At 37.9% G+C, this 19,044-nt stretch overlaps 1 pseudogene; it reads left to right on the top strand.

Annotated features, from left to right (window-relative positions):
- LOC104998512 overlaps positions 1–19,044 on the top strand; it is a 117,834-nt pseudogene that overhangs the window by 86,269 nt on the left and 12,521 nt on the right.

Genomic DNA, 19,044 nt, shown 5'->3' with positions numbered 1-19,044 from the left:
CCCCCCCTCGCCCCCCACCCCCTTCGAGGCCTTGGGAATGGGAAAGAAGAGAAAGGCAGTGCTTCATCAAAACTGTGGGCCTGATAGTCAAGTGCTTAGTGAAAGGTTTTAGGGGCAGGATGAGAGCCCATTGTAGGTCTCAGTTCTAAAAGGCATGACATGTGACCATTCCCATATGTTCTGAGTGAAACATTACATTTAAGGAAGAAAGAGGAAAGGAAAAGAGGGAAAGAGAGAGCATGAATGAACAAAGCTCAAGTACCAGATGGTACCTGGACATCAACATGGTGATACAGGAGTCACTCATCAGAAAGCTATGGCTTAGACAATCACCTGCAGAGACAGGGGAATAAATGGTTGTCTTTACCATCGGCAACCATCACTGGAATGCTAAAGAAGCCAAGTCAGATGTAGGCTACCCAGGTCACCCTTGAAGGAGTTGTTCACATCCAACTGAGCATCAGAGAACACAGCCAGGATTACAGGGCTGATAGAGATCTGAAGCAGATTGAGAGCAAGAAGGAGAAGCCTCTCCCTTAAAACATAGTGGCGGCAACTGAGCAAGCCACCCCACCCCCTCACTCAGTTTCCCGAGGATTACACTCAACTACTAGAAGAATACAAGGAAATTAGAGTTATAATCCTTTATGTGACAGAAAATAAATCCTAATTGACTGAAAAGCACTAAGTTGGACTGAGTCTACATGAAAGTGACTAAATTGATTCTGAACCAACCAGATGTAGTTCAGAATAAGAAAATTAAATTCAGTTGTAAGAAAACAAAGTTTAAGTTTTGCACAATGGCACTATGATTGCAAATGTCTGCACCCCTACATAATAAAGGGTTTGAACTTTTTTCTGAAGGCAATTAGATGCCGCTGAAAGATACTAAGCTGAGAGGTGGCGTGATCATATTTTTATGTTAATAAAAAAATCACTTAGGGGAAAATTAATTGGATTGGAGTGGGAGGAAAAGCAGCAGGATATAGATAAGATCAGTTAGAAGAATATTGCTGAAATGTAGGCAAGAAGAGTTAAGTTCTCTCAATAATGCAGTAAAGTGGGTGGGCATGAGAGATACTAAGTAGAAAGAATCCGTGGGACTTAACAGCTGAGTACACATGGGGTGTGTTGAAGGAAATGGAGGATACACTTTTTAATTTAAAATTTATGGAGCAGGCCCTGTGTGCTAGATACTGCGTTAGATGCAATGAATACAGGAGCAAGCAAAAAAAGAAAAATAAAAAATAAAGACCAGTCATAACTGTCATTGAGCCTACAACCTAAAAGGAGATACAGCTGCTAACCTAACAATCACATGTGCATGTGTGCTGAGTTGCTTCAACTGTGTCCAACTCTTTGTGACCCTCTGGACTGTGGCCTGCCAGGCTCCTGTGTCCTTGGGAATCTCCAGTCAAGAATACTGGAGAGGGTTGCCATGCCCTCCTCTAGGGGATCTTCCTGACCCAGGGAGCGAACTCACATCTCCTGTGGCTCCTGCATTGCAGGTGGGTTCTTTACCACTGAGCCATCCATAGCGGAAGCCCAATAATTACATAAAAGTGAAAGTGTTAGTCACTTAGTTGTGTCTGACTCTTTGTGACCCCATGGACTGTAGCCCACCAGGCTCCTCTGTCCATGGGATTCTCCAGCCAAGAATACTAGAGTGGGTTGCCATTTCCTACTCCAGGGGAATCTTCCCAACCCAGGGATGGAACTTGGGTCTCCTGCATTGTAGGCAGATTCTTACTCTTTGAGCCACAAATGTAAAATTACAGCTAAGTGATAGAATTCAGTTTCATAATGTGGTAAAGGATTTAAACCAGAGAAACAGGTAAAGAAAGGTTGTCTGAAAGAGGGACAGCTGAGCTTAAAATTAAAGGATGGGGAGGGGTTAATTAAGTTTGTGGGGAAGAATGAAGATCTTGGCATCTGGTCCCATCACTTCATGGCAAATAAATGGGGAAACAATGGAAACGGACAGATTTTATTTTTTGGGGCTCTAAAATCACTGCAGATGGTGACTGCAGCCATGAAATTAAAAGACGCTTGCTCCTTGGAAGAAAAGCTATGACCAACCTAGGCAGCATATTAAAAAGCAGAGACATTACTTTGCCAACAAAAGTATATCTAATCAAAACTATGGTTTTTCCATTAGTCATGTATGGATGTGAGAGTTGGACTAAAAAGAAAGCTGAGTACCCATGAATTGATGCTTTTGAACTGTGGTGTTGGAGAAGACTCTTGAGAGTCCCTTGGACTGCAAGGAGATCCAACCAGTCCATCCTAAAGGAAATCAGTCCTGAATATTCATTGGAAGGACTGATGCTGAAGCTGAAGCTCCAATACTTTGGCCACCTGATGCAAAGACTCATTGGAAAAGACCCTGATGCCAAGAATGACTGAAGGCAGGAGGAAAAGGGAACAACAGAGGATAAGATGGCTGGATGGCATCACCGACTCAATGAACATGAGTTTGAGTAAGCTCCAGGAGTTGGTGATGAACAAGGAGGCCTGGCATGCTGCAGTTCATGGGGTCACAAAGAGCCAGACAAGACTGAGTGACTGACCTGAATTGAAGATCTGTTTGACATTTCAGATATTTCTGATCATGACCATTAGTAAGAAACGTATTTTACCTAATGACCCAGTATCCATGCATACAGACACACACAAGTAAACAGACACAGACAGAAATATATAGAACCAAAGTTTTGGGAGTCAGAGTTACTCTAAGCACTTGCAGATACCCTGCTATGTTAGTTTATTATATTATTTGCTTTTGTACATAGCCCATTAATTTCATGATCCACTGAGGAATTATGATCTATAGTTCACAAAATACTGACATATTTATTGACCATGTTTATTGAAAGTATACCGTACCAAGTCTTTCTATCTCCAAATGCTGTAAGGTGAATATTAACATCAGTCCCATTTTACCTGTGGGAAAACCGAAGTTCCTGGGCTAAAGCCACACAGTTCAGAATGTCAGAGATTGTTTTATGAATGCTTAATGTTACACTATATTGTCTTGTTATTTACCTGGACATCTAGAAGGATGGGACTACTCAGTAGAGATAAATTAGAAAGTAAAAGGAAAGAATCAGCCATCCTATATGGATGATATCTTTTAATATCCATAAAAACAGACCACCACATAGCCAAACCTATCGATATGGCATGCCACTGACCAGAACAATGATTGTGAAATATTTCCAAAGGAAATTAAGAAAAAATGGAACTGAAATGATTTGCTTTGCCCAATTGAGATTTGGCATAGTAATCTTTGGGCTTCCCAGGAGGCACTAGTGGTAAAGAACCTGCCTGCCATTGTAGGAGACATAGAGGATTCAGTCCCTGGGTTGAGGAAATCCCCTGGAAAAGGGCATGGGCAACCCACTCCAGTATTCTTGTCTGGAGAATCCCTATGGACAGAGGAGCCTGGCGGGCTACAGTTCATAGGGTCACAAAGAGCCAGACATGACTGAAGCTTCTTAGCATGCAAGCACATGTAATAATCCTTAATATTTCTAATGTCCTTTACATCTTTATATAAAATAATGGAAAGAATAGCACTTAGACATGATGACCTTTGACGTGATGTTTATCATGACTCAGTGAATGTGCACGCACACACACACACACACACACATAAATATACATCCCCCAAAGCTTCACAAAGCAATCTTTATTCTAATTATATGTGATGCATTTTATATTTTCTATCTTCTTTTGATTTTTCCAAATCTTGGCCAGGACCCACTAAATTGAGGTTTATCTGATTGTATATATCTTCCCAAGGATCTGCCACCTTTTGGTGTCATTTTCTTGGGGGAGGGCTGTGTCTTCAGAAATTCTCTATTAAAAATTCAGTTATCTCATGTGAGTAGTGATGCTTTAATCCATTATCAGTTTTTGACAACTTAGTGGGAATTAGATTATCAGATTCAATTCAATGTAACAAATATTTATTGAAAATCACCTAGAAGATTCTCTGCAAGGTTCAGATAACTAATTAGCCTCAGAAGCTGATACCAAGAGCAGTGAAGGAAGGGGACACAGGTGGATAGCTTTTGATGGAGGGTTGGTGGGGGGAGGAGATGATTTAGCTCAGCTGTCCCGTGGTGAACTGCTGAGGAAGAGATGTTTGGGATGAGCCACTACAGAGTGGGTCCCTGGGCAGTCTGAGTCCCCAAGGAATCAGGAGCAAGTGGTAACAAAGTTGGTATCAGAAGCAGACACTCTAGAAACAACAAGCATACCCAACACCCAGATCTCAAAGTCTATTGATAGTACCAATTCCCAATGGTATTATCCTCTCCATCAAAGGATCCATACTTAAAGAAATAAATAATTCTAGGGTTGACTCAAGATGAGCCTGGAGTATCTTGTGTTGAGGGGAAGTATAGGAGTATTCAAAAAAAGGCCCCATGCCAGGACAAAACAACCCACCATGATGTGGTTGTGTAAAAGGAACACAAAAGCAAATAGATAGGGCTCTACTGGCCAAAGCTGGATCAATTTAGCAACAAAATAAACAAAATATGGGATTAGAGCCCAAAGTATAAAATAAATCTCCGAGTCCATACAGATATAAATGATTGAAAAAATAAATGAATGAGAGAGAATAGACAAATCTCAAACACAGATGAAAATCAAATAAAACCTCTTCTCTCAAGGAAGTGGAACATAAACCCTACTTCTTAATGACTTCTTTCCAAAGAGCACGGTATGAAAATGGGGAAGGAAAGAGCAACTTTTCAGTGGAGACAAACATCACCTTGGCCGGGCAGTGAAGGTTGACATCAAAAATGATAATGTCTCAAAGATAGCATGTACCTTTGATATGATGTGATGATGAAAATAGAACCTTACCTCTGCCATTCTCTTTACAAAACCCCAAATCTCAGTCTAATCCTAAAGAGAAACATTACATAAACAATTTTAGGGACATCTCTACAAAATGCCTGATACTGCTCCTCAAAATTGCCAAGGTAATTAAACACAATGAAAATCTGAGAAACTGTCAGAGGCAAGAGGAGCCTAAGAAAGCATGATGACTGAATGTAACATGGTATTCTGAATGACAGCCTGAGAGAGACAAAGAACATTAGGTAAAAGCTGAGTAAAGTTGAACAAAATGTGGAATTTAGTTTTCAGTGATGCTTCACACTTGTTTCAGTGGTTGCCGCAGATGGACCTTACACAATATAAGACATTACCAGTAGGGAGAAGGCTGAGTGTTACAGGCATGGGGACTCTGGGAAGTAGTTCACACCTTGTCTATAAACTTAAGGCTATTCTAAAATTAAAAGTTTATTTTTAAGAAGTATGGTATTACAAATGGTAAATACTTGGCATCACAACCTCCAACAAAATAAATTCTCTTCCTTACACCTCAGCCTCCATCTGGCTTTACCTATGTTCAAAAGCAGACTCTTTACTTTTTTTCACTTGGGCACTAAATTGTCAAATTAATTTGAGTTTAAATAGCTGGCAGCCAAACCATTAGCAGTGCCCGTGAGTGACTGAAACGATGCATTTTCAACATCATCATAGCCCTCTGGCACACAGCTCCTGATATAAAACAAATAAAGTGTTATGAGACAGTAAATTGAATATTATGTAATGCAAAATGATCAATTCAGTGTGCCTTGTCAACAGAAAAATAGCAACTCCTTGCAGAAAATCAACCAAGTAATTGCTGTATGTGACACAGAAAGTGTTCTTACTTGGTGTAGGTCCTGAGATCTCAGGCGAAGGGGAGGGGGCAGGTGTCAACAATGTCACTGACTTTTTTAAAAGTCATTTTTCTATCTTCCCTGTAGTTTTTCCCTCCTCTTTTGGGTGCAGTCACTAGTTGGTCTCTACAGAGAGAGTTAAACAGATTGGTGAGGCTACTCAGCACAGCCAATGTTGAATAGCTTCCAGATTGTTAATATTCCACACCACTGCTCCTACAGTAATGGGCAGCATTCATTCAGTCCCTCTGCCCAAGTACTGTTTCCTCCTGAAGAAGAGATGCTTCCTATTCTTTGGAGCTCCCTGTGTATCCAGAACTATGCTGAAGCTTTGTGTACCGTAACTTGTAAAGCCCTCAAAATAGCCCCGTGGCTGAAGGATTTAGTTATCAGTGAGAAAACAGAGGCTTAGACGGGTTAAGTAATTTGCTCAAGATTGGAGATTAGCAAATGGCTGAGCCAAGATTTAAACCCAGATAATCTGACTTCAGATCTTGTGGGTCTCTCTAGTGTACCACCCAGCCTGACCCACACAGCTGTACCTAGAGGCAGCCATCTGTATGTGCATCTCCTTTCCCCACCAGACTGTAACCTCCATAAGGAAATAGATTGCATGGATTTTAGCTCTGACTCTCTTAGCATTGGTCTCTAGGAACAATAAAAATCACGCTGTAATCATTTGCTAAACAAAATAGCCTATAAAATATTATTTGCTACTTGTTTTAAAATGTGTGTTATACATATAAAATTACATTGACCTACAAAAAGGTAGTGAAGTCTCACTAATGGTTTTGTGCCTTTTTCTTCTTCTTCATTTTTCCTGACATCAAAGGGCAAAGGAACCAAGAAAATTTTGGTAGCTGAGATGTTTGAAGAAGGAAATAGCCGGTGACAAGTATTCCTTTCTCATTGGCCAAAAATCAGATCTTCAAGTAACGTTTCCTTGAGAAAAGATTTTCAGGAAGGATACTCTATACTGGATGATTTGTATAGCCAGCAGGGTCATGTGATTATTGGGAGCAGAAAATTGCTTTGTGAAGTGGCCCAGTGATTCTGTGAGAAACAAAACTCTACCGGTTGTGACACGGAGAGAGGATGGAGGAAAATGTCCTGTCTGCCTGGAACTGGTGAGCATCCACACACTGACATGTTCTCAGACTTCCTCATCATCTTCTGCACACTGAATGACTCTGAACGAAGGACATTGCAAGTCTTTGAAGACACAAAGATGCCAGAGGACCAATGAAACACTTGCTTCAGCACCTTTAAATGAGAGTACCAACATCACTCCAAGACTTTTCCATCAGTTCACCCATCTTGTAATATGGACTGGGAGAAGAGTTTCTGAACCTCCTAGGCATTCCTCAGCATTCATAAATAAAAAAGGATCTATATTAAACACCTCTGACAGTGGTTTTGCAAGGCAGCTATGGAGAAGATGTCAGACATGGGAAATCAATCAAGTAAGGAGAAATGGTGGCAGAGTGACACTGATTCTTGCCACCGGGATCTATGAAAGTCTGTGAGTGAGAGATGATGAAACAGAACACAAAGTAGAAAAAGAGGGAGGAGGAAAGAAAGAGTAAAAGGGAAGAGGGTAGAAGAGGAAGAAAGAAAGGGCTAGAAAGATGAAAGAGCTTCTTCTGGCTGCTGTTATCAAAACTGGATGGATTAAACAACAGAAATTCATTGTCCCCCAGCTTTTGAGGCTAGAAGTCCAGAATCAAGATGTCAGAAGAGAAGGGGAAAATCTTTCTTTGTTTCTTCTAGTTTCTAGTGTTCATCAGCCATCCTTGGCATTCCTTGGCTTATCAAAGCATCACTCCCTCCTCTGCCTCCCCAAATCCCATGGCTGTCTTCTCATCCTCTCTTCCACTTGTCTTCCCTCTGTGAATCTCTGTGTCCAGATTTCCCTTTTTGTATATGAACATTGGTCAGATTGGGTTAGGGATCCACCTGACTCTACTGTGACTGTATCTTAACTTAATTACATATGCCACATCCCTGTTTCCAAAGAAGATTATATTCTGAGGTATAGGGAGGTAGAATTTCAACATATCTATTGGGCAGACATAATTCTATACCATAGCCAAGAAGTTTCTGCAAATTAAAATTAATTTCAATATGTGACCAAGAAAGAATAAAATTTGTTATTGCAAACCAGAGAATCTTCTGAAAAAAAAAAATTGTCTGCCATATCCAGTCTTTGGATATGCATATGCTTTCATCGGGCTTCCCCAATGGCTCAGCTGGTAAAGAACGCACCTGGCCAATGCAGGAGACACAAGGGATAGGACTTCGATCCCTGGGTCAGCAAGATACCCTGGAGAAGGAAATGGCACCCATTGCAATATTCTTGCCTGGAAAATCCGATGCACAGAGGAGCCTGGCGGGGCTGCAAAGAGTCAGACATGACTGAATGTGTGTGCGCGTGCGTGTGCGCACACACACACACACATGCTGTCACTGCCTTCAGGAAGTCCGTTACTACCCATGGGATGAAGGTCTGTGATGGGTGAGTAACGCTAGCTGTATGAGGAAAGCTGAAGGGGCGTGATCTTTAATTTTTTATATACAACATGGTAATCTTGCATGTTAGACTTCATATATATATATATGCAAGGTGAGGGAGAATAGATGAATAGAGATTACGGATTGGGGACAATCTGTGAGCCATAAAATTCAAGAGACTCATTAGAGTAAAAGCTCCATTCATAATACAAACAATCTGGGGTTTGTTGGTGGTAATGGTGTTGTTATTAGCACTGTATCCCCAGTTCCAACAGTCTGTCTCCAGCTCCAAGTGCAGTGATCTCTTAAGTTTCTGTTGTTTGAATGAATGCAAGAACTGATGGGAAGTGGTATGGGTCGTGGGAAAAACAGTGGTTACTAAATCAGAGGTGCTGGTTTCCAACTTTAACTCTGTGACATATAAACTGTCAAGTAGCTATGCTACTTGTCATTCTGAGATGCTGTATACTCACATGTAATAGCTCATAATTATTAAAACTTTTATGAATATTAAATCACATCCCAAGAAATAGAAAGCACACTCTATCTGAATTGTGATGGTGTTCAGTAAAAGTAACCCTCTTTTATTTGGTTAGTGGCTACTTCAAAGGTACTGCCTTGAGTACAGGACAGCACATAGGTTCAGTGCTGTGAAGAAATATGTAAATAAAATGATACAGAATTCTTCATCTCAGTGAGTTTCACTACAGCTAGCCAGGCATGTGAGAGATAAGGTACCTTAAATGATTAGAATAAAAATTGTATACTGCAGTAGTGACCATAAATAATTACCATAGAGTTTCAGAGAAATAAAACTTATGTAGGAAAAAGCCATTTGCTCATTTCCCCATCTCTGATACATACGTTTCTTTCACATCAAGGAATGTTTCTAAGTACTCTACTAACCAAACAACTTGATGTAACTTAGAGTCATTGTTATTTAAATTATTTTCCCCAGACATTTCTATTCTAGTCTGTCAGCATTAATTTTTGTCAGCTGCAGGAATCAGTGCTGTGTGATGTGGTTTATTTCAGGTATGTTGTTGACAAGGGACAAATGATCTTCAAGAAACCTGAAATACTGGGAGATGGTAGAGATATTGGGAAGATATATATGCCTATGTAGCCAGGAAGTTATCAACAATGCAGCTTCAGAAAGATCTCATGGCAAGGGTGTACAGTGGAGCCTGTCTTCAGGAAGGAGGGGAATCATGAGAAACCTGCTCCATGGGGGGTTCCCTCCCAGGAACTGATTCAGAATCAGAGCCTACGAGGGGGGCCTAAGGAGCAAAACAGATCGCTGATCCTTGTAGCATTGAATGTTGACCCTGCTATGTTATGTGTCCATATCGTAATTGGATACATATCTTCTATTTTTTTTTCTCTCTTTCTCTTTTCTTTTCCCTTTGAAATTCAGCTTCTTTCTGCCCTTCCACCCTCTAATGAGTGATTCTTTCTGTATTGCATACTCTTTCTGAATATTTATAATTTCTGCTTCCTCTTGACTCCAGATTGTTTTGTTAGGTCCTAGACTTTCCAGCAGAACTTGCTGCTGTCTTATTTTCTTTTTCCAGTTTCTGTGAAGAGTTTCTAGAAGGGTCTGAGGGTGTGACAGTCACTGTGGTTGGCTCTTTTGGTCAAGCCTATTGTCACTGTCCAGAGGAACTTTACAGCTGCACATCACCATTTTATTGAGAAGTCACTAAGACGTTCAGTGAAAAGGTTGGTGAGCTGAACAAGAAAAGATTGACATGGAAATAGTATTTCAAGACCTCTCAGTACTCACTTGGTCAAGTTATACACCTTTCATGGACCCTAGTTCCATGGGAATAGCATATCTGAAACAACAAATGAGATAATAGAGGTGAAAAGTTACTGAAAACACTAAATCCCTTTATATACATTGGCTATTTCTACTATTATGATTGTACTATGAGTCAGAAACCATTGAACTAAAACACTTAAAAAATCAAGTCAGGGAGATGAAAATGACTGTCTCTGTTCTAGAAGGACATAATTTAATTTTTTTTAATCTATAAATATTTTTCTGTACTCTTTACTGTGTGTAAAACTTGTTCATTACATATAAGTTAAATACAGCATCCTAACAGTAATGGTTTAGCAGTAACTGAGTTCTGATTGGGAATGGAGAAACAATAAATCAATAGTGAAATCAGTATTTTTTAATACACTCCCACAATCAGCTGTCACTTTCCTTGGGTCAGTTACTAAAGGGCCATTTGTAAAGCTGCCAAACCTTAGTCCCCCATGCAGCAATTTGAGCCTATTTTCTTTCATTTTATCCATCACAAAAAAGAACAACAGCTGGACACACCAATTTGCATAATAACCTCTCCTGCCTGGATATTGTTAGAAGGTCAGGTCTCCACTGTTACTGAAACATCTCAGGAAGAATGTCTCCCTTTTTCTTTTTTCTTTCCAAAGGAGTAAAAACTATCTTTTGACTAGAGCTGTATTTCCTTTAAACATCTGGGTGCCTAACTACATAAGAACATTTTTCTAATTCTCTATCATTTTTGTAGACAGGCAACTTTAAAAGGAAAAAAAATGGAAAAACTCCCACTCCTGAATAAATTACCTGGCTTTTACATTTTTATACATTTTAAATAAAACTGGAATTGATGGAAGATGCTGACTCAAGATTTTAAGCAAAAAACCAATTAAACAAGCTTTCACTTTGGGTTCTGATCAAGTAAATAATATTGGACTAGATTTCTTATTTAGAAAAGCAAAACCAAAGAAAAACATATCTGTATAACTGGAGAAAGTATATCAGGTAACAGTTATTAAACACCAGACAATAGGCAGACTAAGACTGTGATCTAACCCAAACGGGAAAATCATGAAATGAAAGCCATATTCTCGCTGTCTCTCTGCATGGGGACTCTTTCTTGACTACAGTGCAGATAGCTACAGTACAAGGAGATCATGGAGCCCCTGAGTTGAGGAAATCAGTGTTCAGGATGGCTGAAATGGCTGGACTGTGATGAGCAGGGCATTGGAGAGTAATGGACTGCATGTGGAAGTGTGCAGAACAGAAGGAGCCTCACAAATTCTTCACCAAGGGTAGAAGTACCCAGGCAAAGGGTGAGATTATGCAAGGCTTGCCCAAAATGGGCTGCTACAGGGCAGAAAACAAGAGAGACTAGAAACTAAGCAATGCTGGGAGATGATGGAACTCTGGTTTAGTTAGAGTGAAGAAGTTTTCTTAACACCCTGAGCATGCAGCTAAGACAACAGAAAAAACATGCCTTGGTCATAATGACCATGTCCTAAAGGAAGACCTACTTTAGACTTACTCTAAGAAAGTCTCAGCAAAATCCACAGGGGAGACACAGTTTAGTATTTGAATCTTTCGTGTCCGACTCTTTGTGACCTCATGGACTGTAACCCACCAGGCTCCTCCGTCCATGGGATTCTCCAGGCAAGAATACTGGAGTGGGTTGCCATTTCCTTCTCCAATAAGGTAGAGAATATTATTAATAGGAAACACCCTGGGCTTTCCACAGATCTCAAGATGAACAAAGCTAGAAATCATATTGGGCTTCCCTGGTGGCTCCGACAATAAAGAATCTGCCTGCAATGTGGGAGACCTGAGTTCTATCCCTGTGTTGGGAAGATCCCCTGGAGGAGGGCATAGCAGCCCATTCCAGTATTCTTGCCCAGAGAATCCCCATAGACAGAAGAGTCTGGTAGACTACAGTCCATGGGGTCACGAACAGTCAGACGTGACTGAGCGACTAAGCGCAGCACTGAAATCATATTAATACATTTTGCATTCTCTGACTGTGATGGATCAAATTAGAATTCAATAACAAAATGCATGTAAAATCCCCTGATATTTGAGCATTAAATTATGCCGTGTATCAAAGAAGAAATTACAAGCATACAAAAAGGTTTGATATAAGATATTGAAAATACAACATAGTAAAAAAAAATTATGTTACATATACAATGAAGTCCTAGGAGGGGGAAAAAATGTTTTTACTTTTTATAAGCTAAAAATGAAAGACCAAACTATCAACTAAACATCAAACGTTAGAGAACTTTGTCCATGCCAGCAGCTCACTTCATGAAATCATTAATAAAATGATTTGTACCCTTATCAACATAGGTACAAAAATCCTCAATAAAATTTTGGCACAGTGATGTAAAAAAGTATGATATATCATTAGCACAAGGAAGAGATGGTTCAAAGAAGGCAAAGTGCTATCAATATTCAAAAATGAATCAATTCCTCACATTAAAAAAATGAAGACAAATTTTGTGATCTACTCAGTGATTGCAAAAAGGGAATTTGACAGGACACAATCCCATCCATGACAAAAACTTGCAGAGGATTCTGAACTCTATGGAATTTCCTCCATCTGATAAAGCACACATATATGAAAAAGGTATTGCTTACATTATATTTAATAATTAATATTGAATGCTCTCTCCCTAAGATTTGGAAGAAGTCAAAGATGCCTACTCTCTACCTCTTCAACTCAAAGTTTTGTTTTTTGTCACGGGTAACATGCATGCATGTGTGCTAGGTGGCTTCAGTCATGTCTGACTCTTTGCAACCCTATGGCCTGTGGCCGGCCAGGCTCCCTGTCTATGGGATTCACCACACCAGGCAAGAATACTGGAGTGGGCTGCCATGCCCTCCTCCAGGGGATCTTTCCAACTCAGGAGTTGAACTTGTGTCTCTTATTGAGTCTCCTGCATTGGGAGGTGGGTTCTTTATCACTAGCACCACCTGGGAAGCCCTATGGGTAACAGAATAAGGTAATAATAAGAAATAAACTATGTAATAATTAGATAAGAAGAAAAAAGACTTGCTATTAATGGATGGCATGATTGCTTATGTAGAAAATCCTAAGCAATCTACTAAAGAAACTACAATAATTGTTGAGTAAATTTAACTGTTTTCCCATACAAAGGCTTGGAAAAGAAATATTTTAGCCTAAATTTAAGAAAAATTGCTTAATGTATTCTGACCCAAAACTACAAAACATTTCTGAGAAAAAATGAAAGTGTTAACTAGTTTCATGAATTGGATTGATATTGTTAAATTTTTCTCTTCACATTGATCCATAGATTTGACACAATATGAGTTAAAAATCCTTGAAAGTATTTTTGTAGAAACTGAAATTGCTTTAAAAATGTATCTGGAAATTCAAACAAAGTATAGTAACCAAATCAATCTTGGGGGAAAAAAAGTATAAATGACTTATACTACCTAATTTCAAAAATTTTTTAAAAGCTTCACTTATCAAATCTCTATGGTACTTGAGTTAGAATAAGCACAAGTATCAGTAGAACAAAATAGAGAGTCCATGTATATATGTTTATTTTTCTTTTCAAAGACTGCAAGGTAATTAAATTACATGATGCTGGAAAAGGGATTTCTGAAAGAAAAGTAATGACTATCAACTTTTACCTCTTACTATAGAGAAAATTAATTTGAAATTGGTAATCAACCCAAATGTAGGTGCAAAAGCTATGAAACTTTCAGGAAAAAAAATAGGAAAAAACTGTATGGCCTTGCAATTAAAAACTTTCATATGGAAGTTCAGAATATCTTTATTAGAGAAAAAAAAAAACTTGATACAACCCAAATGTCCACCAGAGTTGAATGAATGAACAGATTATTGTCTATTATTACTAATGGAATAATGCACAGCAATGCAAACAATGAAACAAAGTGCATGAATCTCAAAAACATGCTGAACAAAAGAAGTCATGCACAAGTGAACACATACATTATAATTCCATTTATGTGAATTTCAGGAACAGGTAAAAGTAATTCTAGGGTGATAGAAATAAGACCTGTGGGGAAAAAAAAAAGAAATAAGATCTGCAATTTTCTGGGAATAAGTTTAGAAATCATTTGTCTGCAGAAGGATATGAGAATACTTTCTGAATGTTATTAATATCTTATATCTTAATTTTTAAAGTGGTTACAGAAATATAAACATCTATTAAGACTCAGGAAACTGTTCATTTAAAATACATACATTTTATTACGTTTTATTATATGTGCATTTTACTATATTTATTATATGCACATTATTCCATAATAAAATAAACTTTTTAAATGATGTAAGAAAGATACTAACTTCCCCATCTTTAATGAGTTATTTAAAAATAATTTTTAAACAATTGAGTTGGTGATTTGTTTTCTTCTACTGAATGTATCTTCTATTTTATATTGGGAATCAGTGAGAAAATGTTAGAATAGAATGCTATACTACTTTATATATTACTTTCCAGGAATGTATCTTTCCCATGGTGAGGTATACCTTTGTTTCAATATCTCGTCAACATTTAAATTAAGCTTGGAAGATTGTACAGTCTCTACCTATTTCAGTTCTTTTACCTTCCATTTTGGCCTTATAAACTGATTGACACTCCCTAAAGATTATATAGTCCTCACAGTTATCCAGATTATTTGTAATGAAATGACATAGACCTATTTGTTCTTGGATCTGTGTGACACATTTTATTTCTAAAGTGAGTTTAATCTGTTTTGACCTTCGGTTTTCATTTTTAATATTTGATTCTGTTCCTTTCTCACTCTTGTTTGAAATACATCCTGTAGATTCACAGCTTTCTGGTGCATTATTAGGACATTGACTCCCAGATACAGACAATGTGTGAGATTGTGTGGTCACTGAAAATTTGATGTGGATGCTGAGACTTATATAGTCTCACACTCACCAAGATGGTATGAAAAGTTTTATTACTCACATAAGGGATCTTTCTGGAGTTGAGCAGAGCAGGCTTCTGAAGTAGCTCTGAAGTGGCTTAAAAGCACTGGGAGAGGGGAATAACTTGGGTTTTGGGGTGGGAGGGGTAGGGTGGCTAAGGCTAAGGGTTCTGTCACAAGCAGGGGCTTGTATGGTTTGAATTTCCCACTGGCATCCAAAGAAAGCATACCCAGGCTTTCTTAACACCTTACCTAGACATGAACCTAAACTGGACCACTGGAGGCTTCCCTGGTGGTCCAATGGTTAAGATGTCGCCTTCTAATATAAGGGGTGCGGGTTTGACCCCTGGTCAGGGAGCTAAGACTCACATGCCTCCCAGCCAAAGAACCAACACATAAAACAGAACCAATATTGTAACATATTCAATAGACTAAAAAAAAATGGTCCACATAGATGTGGAGCTGAAGTCCAAGAGGGAGGGTTGTGGCTTGAGAACTGTCAGCAGTCAAATGTCAGAAATGGATTCCAACTCTTTATGAGAGTAAAGAAAAAAGGGAAAAGAATCAGAAATCAAGGAAATTGAAGAATACTACATTTAAAGTACCTTAAGTCAGATAGACTGGCCTTGAATTTTTTTTTAATAGGATTTTATTTTCTGAGTACAAATTTGTCTCATGACTAGACAAGGATGCATATGCCATTAATGAAATAGCATAGTTTCTGAAAAGTTATGGACAGAGTTGTGTAGATACTCAGAAGTACTTTCTTGTAAGCTCAAATAAATGAGCCATATTCTATCCAGAAGTCTGGCTGGATAATTTCTATAGCCTTTTTCAGTATTCTTTGAGCCTTTGAGTGTAAGCATATTTACTTAGTTTCTTGACACGATTGGATTCTGTCAGGGAGAGGAACTTTGAATAGAAGTTACACAGACTATTTTTTCCCTGCAACAAATTCAATTTACTGATGCTCTAATGCCCTCCATTGATGCATGAGCTATTTTCTGTTTAGTGCACTAGCTATGACAGGAAACTTCAGGTGGTTGTTTGTTTTTGTTCAGAATCGGCTACTTATTATAATTGGCACTTCCAACTATACACAGGTGGGAGTTTTTCCATCTAAAAAGAGTCCCCAGCCATAAATTATTTGTTGGTCAGAGATCTAAGTTGTATTTGACATATGCAAACGTTAAAATAAAAATGACAAGTCCTCAGGTGGCAAACAATTCATGTGACTTGGAAGGAAAACAAAGCAAGTCAGAGCATTTGATGAATCATTCATCTTTCTTAAACTTAACTGTGGCTGGTCAAATATTCTGTTTCCATCTCCCTAGGGAGACTTTTGAGAAGTTCTCAGTTGTCAATATAAGTAATTTAATAAAAAGTTCAATATGGAGGGGGAGTTATATTGAAAAGGCCAGTATGCAAATTTTAAGAACTGGAGAGCTGGATGTTAAGTTTACGTTGAATAAGCATTTTTTTGCCTGGATTGTAAGTCATCAGGATGATAAACATTTACAATAATATAGGACTGTATTTGTACTATTTATGACCTGTGTCTTCAGGACTTAAACTGAATAACTTGGTTTCTCTTAATTTATTCATTAGTTATCTCAACAAATATTTGTTGAGAACTTATTATAAGCTAGTTATCATGTTAAATACTTGATACATAGTTTCAAATGAAAGGTATTTCATGCTCTCAAAAAGAAGTTTCGAAAGAAATGGTGGAGATAGACAAGTAAATAATTGCAACATGGAAAAAATAAGTTCAGTAATTAGGAAGAAATATTAACTTAGTCTCCAGGGAAGTCTTACAGGAAAAGTAATTTGAAATTTGAGAGTCTTCAGTTTGGTAAAGTTGAGTGGGGAAATACCAGGTAAAGAAGACTGAATAAATTGAAGACAAAAGAGAGCATGGCACATAGGAAGAACCATTATAGAAAGTAAAAGAGACAGTCCTCCAAAGTAACCCTGAAGAAGTGTTCAGACAGCAGAGGATAAAGGCTTATGGAGTTATTATTGACTTTATCCTAAGAATGAGGGGGAGTCAATGAAAGGGTTTTAAGTAGGATTGTAATTTAATCAATTTATATTTTAGAATGCTCAGTTTTTACTTTAGAGGAGAATGAATTGGAGGAAGATGAGACTAGAAATAGAGAGAATTTGGAACCCAGTCATTCTTTTGTTAAGTCATTGTTTTTCTCAGATTTTCTGTTTTATAAGGTTTACAAAATCTACACTCTAAATTAAGCACTTCTACTGGAAAACAGATTGCATTGAAGGTAGGTGGTAAAACTCCACCACTAATTACTGTCGGCCAAATGGCCTGCAATCAATATAGAATGTTGCTTGAAAATACATCCAAATGGACAACCTTCTGGAGTCTTTATTAAATAAACTTATTGTTGGATGAATATAAGTGTGAATGGAAACAGGCTCTTTGAAAAAAAATTCCAAAATTTAGATATTTATTTTAAAGCAATGTTTAATATTTAATAATCTGAGTATATTTTATTCTTATTTTAAAACCAATAAAAGTATATTACAGCTTAGGATTTCATTTTATATAATGAGATACAAGCTTTGGTTTGGAGAACACTTTTCAGTTTGGGTCCAAATCTACTGTTTTTCTAGATATTTATTTATGTCAATGTTAAATAAGTACATCAGAGGTTATGTCCAAAATATCTTAAACACATAAACTTGAATATATGGAAAGTTTATAGTAGCATATATATATCTATATACATATGTGTGTGTGTGTGTATATATATAATTGTTTATTATTATTGGCAAGATAATCATAATCTAAATGTATTTATTCACATTTATGAGGGACATGAATACAGACACATAACATTGAAAGTGAAGCTAACCAACTCCATACCAGAGTACTTTATAGATCTTTATAATTGATGTGAAGTGTACTGGAACTTAACTTTTAATCATAGCTGCAAATCTCAGGATCAACTGAAGTATAAGTAAACTACTATAAACAAACTACTCTACATATACTTTCTAGAGAGATTTACTATTAACATTTTAAAAGAGATGAGTTTCTTCAGTGTTCGTTTTGTGAGAAGCAGAAAATCTGAAATGTCATATATTTAACCAAAATTGTTTTTGCAAAAAATAATATAATTTTCCAAAAGCTTATCCTGTCATTGATATACTGTGAAAATTCAAATATGCTTTTATTCCTGGGAACTGGAAACTCATGTCGTTTTTCAGTAAAGATACAATTGTGAAGCTGAAGCATTTGCTTCACAGAGAGGACAGACTGTTACAAATAAAGAGGAGCTTACTTTTACATAGGAAGTGGCTTAGATTTCTAATCCTATGGGAAAAAATGTGGAGCTAGAATACATGAAAGGCAGATTTTATCTTGTCCACAATAACACACTACAAACAAAATCTCCTAATTTAGAATTTGAGCCATATTGTGTGTTCTGATGCCATGATGTCTCAACCACGTTGCCTTCTAGATATAACCATTATTACATTCACCAATATTGAGTGACTACTATGTGCTACGGGTTGTTTTAGGGACTTGTATATCAGTAAACATCATGATCAAATACGTTAGCTTTTCCAGAAGTTATTTTATGGTAGTGTTAAATTCCAGACATGTTAGCTGGTAAGAAAGAGTTCTTTCCTCTTTTTGGTTACGTTTATACTATATATTTTAGTTTAAATTTTTATTAGGGAAAATTTCAAACTAATGAAAGTAGGGAGAACAGTAGAATGAAATCTTCTGTACCCACCATCAGTTCAGTTCAGTTCAGTTCAGTCGCTCAGTCGTGTCCGACTCTTTGCGACCCCATGAATCACAGCACGCCAGGCCTCCCTGTCCATCACCAACTCCCAGAGTTCACTCAGACTCACATCCATCGAGACAGTGATGCCATCCAGCCATCTCATCCTCTGTCATCCCCTTCTCCTCCAGCACCCAATCCCTCCCAGCATCAGAGTCTTTTCCAATGAGTCAACTCTTCGCATGAGGTGGCCAAAGTACTGGAGTTTCAGCTTTAGCATCATTCCTTCCAAAGAAATCCCAGGGCTGATCTCCTT

Source organism: Bison bison, unplaced genomic scaffold (assembly GCF_000754665.1).
Source record: "Bison bison bison isolate TAMUID 2011002044 unplaced genomic scaffold, Bison_UMD1.0 scf7180017864330, whole genome shotgun sequence".
Classification (NCBI taxonomy): Eukaryota; Metazoa; Chordata; class Mammalia; order Artiodactyla; family Bovidae; genus Bison; species Bison bison.
This window is presented reverse-complemented; position numbering and strand designations above follow the sequence as displayed.